Raw genomic sequence first — 6000 nt, forward strand, 5'->3', positions numbered from 1 at the left:
GATTTACATTCCCGCACTCTAGCCCAATAGATTTGTTCCGCGTCCTATAGGTGTTTTCTTTTTTCTTATATTTCTTTTTAATTAGAAAACAGGCGAAGAAGCGGCATAACTTTTTCAGGACTATGTTTTCAATCGTGTAATTGAAACGGCTAGTCAAAGGATGTCGCTAACACTAACCTGCTGCAGAAAACTTCTCCCGGACTAATTTTAAAAATTTGAAAGTAATAAGTTTGTCTGACACTTGCACACGCCCACTTTCCTTCCTTCCATTTCCTCCAAGCGGTAAACGGCAAATGGCATGCACGCTCCCTTTGTCCAGTTTTACATAAAACTGCGCGCAGATCACTATCGTATAATTCGAATAATCCAGAGCAATGTCTGCTGAAAAAAAAATTTGCCCCTCTTCAGCTGTCTCCACGCTGTTAAGGTTATCGAATATTCAACTCTTTCGAAAGATGAAGCGCCAACAGAGACAGCACACTATGGAAGAACAATGACAGGACAAGGTGCTTCCTGTCATTTTCCTTCCTTAGTGTGCTGTCTCTATTGGCTCTACATCTTTCGAAGCTATGAACCGACTAGCCCCACAACTCTTTAAACGAAGCACGACTGTCTATCTCGTATACGAAACTATGTGCGTAATTTTGAGGCTCCTCATTACATCGCAAACTTATGCATTGGTGATTGCATCATCGTAATATCGCGAGAAAGGAGCTCCTCGCTGCGCAAGCAGCGCGCAGTGGCCACAGGGCCAGAGTGCGATTTCCGTACTCGGTCTGAGACGGAGAATTTTCTTCGCAGTGCCTTGGCTACAATTTTAATGCGAAAGCATTATGTGCCCCATGAAGCCGGAAATCCGGCGAACGCGTCCGGCGTTAACATTGCGATGGTACCAAAATCCACGTGACCACGTGATGACGTCATGTTTACGACACTGGACCTCCCGCGGCTCGTGCTGCGTAATCCCACGGCGAACAACCACATGCCAAAAATTGGCCCACATGCAAAAAAATTGACTTTGCCCGATTGGAAGAGCGAGTTGGGCCAAGTTGAAAATCGACCTAGCTTACTCCCAAAATTGACTTGGCTCACATCCAAAAGAACTGATTTTGCCCGATTCGAAAATTCGGTTGACCCACATTCAAAACCGACCTGGCCTGGCCCACCCCCAAAATTGTAATGGCCCAGCCTCGAAATTCACTTTGCCCACTTCTAGCACATGACCAAGGGAAACGTATCGCGCTGAAGAGTCATGCTGCTGTCGCAGTCAATGCGCGTCAGCATACTTAAGCGCCTCGGTAACTTTTATTACCGGATTACCAATGAATGGCAGTGTCTGGCAGAGACCCCCACTTAAAACCCACAATACCGGCAGCGAGAGTCTAGAACCCTCTTCTTGCGTGCATGATTGAATCCCGAAAAGCTCCAATTCTCGCGCTCTAAAATTTCGCGTTTCTACCTGTAATATATTGTGTAAGCTTGTGAACAGGAATTAATTGCTCTTATCTATGACAGCTTGCTCCTTGACCCGCTAAGGTAAACTAATAGACAAATTTTGGCAGCCCGCTGGGAATACTTCAGGGCGGGTTACCCTTTTTTTTCTTCTGCTCTTTTATTTTAATAAACGGTTTTCTCTTTCTCTCTACACCCTCCGTCCAAATGGCTGCACCGTATTGGAAACGATGTGGAGTTATTATTGTTATTATTATTAATATTATTATTATTTTATATTATTATTATTATTATTACTATTACTATTATTAATATTATTATTATTATTATTATTATTATTATTATTATTATTATTATTATTATTATTATTATTATTATTATTATTATTGAACAAATGGGATGACGGCTCCCAGTGACGCCAGTAGAGCCGTCATTCCATTCGTTCAGTATGATCAGGCGAAGCAGGGTGAACTAAAGAGCAAGGAAATTTTATTAACGTGAGAGCATCGGCTAGGAGGTTATTCATTTTCAAGCAGGAAAAGAGCGAAAGACAAGTACGTAGTAAATGCAACTAAATATAGCCAATGTAACGTATTTTTATGTGCGTTTGCTATGTCCTCTCTTTTAACGCTGTTTGAGCATAAGAAAATAGAAGAGATGTCCTTCGTTCTTACTGCGGAAAATGGGACGCCATCTTTTCGTTCAGGTAATGTTATTTGCCCTCATAATTATTCTTTTTCTCTCGGCGGCTGCTTGCATACGGAATAGCAACCGATAGGCGGAGCGTGTAGAAGGTTCTCGTCGTTCTTCTATCACCCTACAGGTGGCACCAAGCAAGGTGCGTTCTTGAAGGGTCCGCAAAAACAAAAAAAGCCAAAAAAAAAATATTCCGCAAGCTTCAAATCAAAAGTACTGGCCATGATACTTGGCTAAGGTCAAGAACGATGTGCACGTTTAGGCAGTTCCTGGGAAGCATACGCTGTCGTGTTGTTACTCTGTTGCTTTCTTAAGATTCCCTTCTCGGTGAAATACGCTAAAAAAATGCGCATAAATTTAAAATCCACCGGAACCAACGGCGTAGTGAGGTTGCTGCGAAAACTGGGGAAGAAACTTCGGAGGACCTTCCGAAGATTCGACTTCCCAGAGAAAAGAAAGAAAGAAAGAAAGAAAGAAAGAAAGAAAGAAAGAAAGAAAGAAAGAAAGAAAGAAAGAAAGAAAGAACCTTCCATGAAAGGGAGGGGGTGGGGAACTAAACTACACTTTCCCATAGTAGAGTGTTTGCTACAAACATTTTCGTATTTTCCTGGAAACTGCACTGAGAGCAAATTTCTCAGATCAAAATGAGGGAAGCAGGAGCTGTATAGCTTCTTTCCTTGAAAAGCTCGTGCGGAACTTCGATATTACACTGGACGGTGATGGCCGACGCATCAAGTTCCTGATTTTCCGTTTTATGAGACTGCCGTCAGCCATTCATGCCACTGTTAAAAACCAGCTGTCACTTTAACGGCCATGTCTTTATCATTTTTGACAAGCCATCGGCGTCATTCCTACAAGACGTTTCTATCACCATGAACAATGAGGGAAGGAGAGGGTCGCAAACACCACATCGAAAAAAAAAGGAGAAGGAGAAATTGCTCGTGATAATAACGCGAGTCGATTGGCTGCCCTGTTTAGTACGTCATGTTGTACGCCTTATAAAGTGACGGCCTGCCGTCATTCTGTCGGTTAAGTGCTTTGCAGATAGAGCTGCCACGACATTTCTTTTCATTTACTAGAACGTAAATTTTTTTTTTCGTTTTTTTAGTGGCACGAGCATCGAGTGGCACTCTTGCTTCTTGCGCAGCACTTTCGGTTCACCTCCTGAGACGACCGGGGACGAAATTAAATATAAATCAGAAAAATATAGAAAGAGAAAGTACAGCACAAGATTTATGGGTTTCATAATAGGTATGATATCACAGCATAAGTTTACAACAAGTTGAGTTACTCAAGTGTCTGGAATAATTAGAATTAATTAGAAATCATTGAAAACCGCACACCAATGCACAATATCATAGACTTTACAAACCTACCACGTGAGCACGAGTTTTGCGAAATTCCTGGAAACCCAGAAGTAGAAAGTGGAAGTAATTACGTCACTAATGAGGTCGCACACAGCAAGATGGTATGATATTTAACAGGTTTAACTAAGGGGAAAACAGTTGCCTCCGTGTTCGGTTAACGGTGCCGCAAGGTTGCCGCGCGACTGGCCGCTCGAGGCACTTTGCGTGTATTCGCGGGCTTCTTTCACGCTCCGAAAAACACCTTTATGTAGTACGTATTGCGCAACAAAAAGCTGTATCGGGAGTTTTTTACGCTGCTCTACAATTTTCTCATTTACACTTTTCATCTAATTATAATATTTAAGAAGTTGATCAGTCAATTAAGACTAATTATGTGATTAGGCGGCATGCGCAAAAAAAAAATAATCTGAGCACCTCCAAGCGAGGGCAAACAACGTGACATCTGTCCATCTACGTGACATTCGCATATTTTTAAATCTTGGTTCACTGTAGTTCGGACACCCTGCATACTCCTTCTTAGCAATTCCGGGCAGTGCGGTAGAGGGTAGGGTTTGCGTCAGGCAATCAGGACAGAGAACCAGCTGCACGTTCCAGAGAAGAGAGGAGGTTTCGCCCATTGTGCTCCGTTCATCCCTCCGTGAAGCTTCCGTTCAGTTGCGTCGCGCGGAGTGCGATGCAAGGTATAAGATGGTAGAGGCCCTTCTTGTTATCTTTCGCGGTTGGCCGACGCAGCCCGTGTGTCTCACGGGCTGCGTTTGAGAAAATAAAATTAATTGGATTCTGGAGTTTTACGTGCCTGAATAACGAACGATCTGATTATGAGGCACGTCGTAGTGGGAGATCCGGGATTAATTGTGACCGCCTGGGATTCTTTTGCGTGAACCCAAACCTAAATGCTCGAGCGTTCACGCAATTTGCATTTCTTGCAATTCGGCTCCAACTAAATGTGGCCGCCGGGGCCTCGACCGAGCCCCACGAGCCAGTACCTTAGCCACTAATCTTCGGTAAAAGGAAAAGTACTCGGTCAGTAATTATCGTTGCAATGTTCTTCACTTACGTTCTCATGCGATGGAGCGGCTATTAAATTCGTCTCTGATAAACAAAAAACGCATTATTCTATTGACCAGCTATTTTCAGCTTACTGATCGAAGCACCAGATAGAAATGCCATGTTTGTCACATGTGAGCATTGGGCGCAAGAAAGGGGCCACCCTGCAAGGTTCGTGAAGCGTACTTTTTCTGGTTCGCTTTCCGTTTTTATGTTAGGGCTACTATTTAGGCATTCGAAGAGCTCTGAACGTGTCACATTAGCGTATTTAAACAATCGCCGCTGTGCAATTTGTGCGCTGTTATGAACCAAGCTTTATGGCGTGTGCACGTGCGTTGCACACTCAAGAAAGAAAGAAAGAAAGAAAGAAAGAAAGAAAAAAAGAAAGAAAGAAAGAAAGAAAGAAAGAAAGAAAGAAAGAAAGAAAACAGGAAAGCAAGAAAAAAAAAGACCACACAAAAGACGCATCACACCACGCGCAATGCTCCGGAACGAGAGACCGTGTTATACCGGCCTACACAATCACCTTACTTCTTATGTATACAACTGTCTTCAATGACTACCCGAGGCAGTGTTTGCCCTATCACTTTAGGGAGACTTCATGCAAGTCAGCTGGCGCTTGTATGCATGCTCCTTGTACCATATCTCTCTTCCTGTGTAGCACGGCCGGTAATATACCAAGCCATGCCACATAAGCAAAATATTTCTGAAAATCGTGACTCTTATGCATCAATTCGAAAGGATAGACTGATGAGCTAGTTGCTATGGCATCATGCACAGTGAGCACGAGCGAACCACACAGGAAGACAGAACTACGTTTATCTGTCGTCCTCTGCGTTTCGCTTACACTCAATGCGCGTAGTGACATGGATTTGATTGTTGCAGAAAGTATTCTTCAGGGCAGGCTTAGGAGGTCAATCAATATAGTGACTGATAAGGACGATAGAAAAGCGGACAGAGAGCAGCAAAGCTGCCTACGAGAGTGACAATGAATGCCGGAAAATGTTTTTCCAGCATACCAAAGAGATAGAAAAGAAAATTGGCTGACTCAACTGTAGTTGACGTCTACGTAATGCGTAGCATTTACGACTTGTAGAGGACGGCTTAGCGGCTTGGCTTAGCGAACGGTTATGCAGAGATTGTAGGTTGTATAATGCTTATGTTTATATTCAGTAAGACAGAATGTTTGTAATGGCAACATGGGAGATTGAAAGCAAGCTAGATGCACATTGGCACATAACCAGTTGCCCCTAGTTGTGGCACATAATTTTAGAGAGCGCTATTACCAGGATCGACACACGTAAACGGCGATATAGGCATGCCTACCGAGAAGTGGTTGGGTTGGTAACAGAATGCTCGGTATTAGAGGTGACTGAATCTTTTTATGTAATACTAACATGTTCAAGACTTATACTGCCATCTTAAGTTAACACAGCCC

This window comes from Dermacentor andersoni, chromosome 3, assembly GCF_023375885.2.
Source record: "Dermacentor andersoni chromosome 3, qqDerAnde1_hic_scaffold, whole genome shotgun sequence".
Classification (NCBI taxonomy): domain Eukaryota; kingdom Metazoa; phylum Arthropoda; class Arachnida; order Ixodida; family Ixodidae; genus Dermacentor; species Dermacentor andersoni.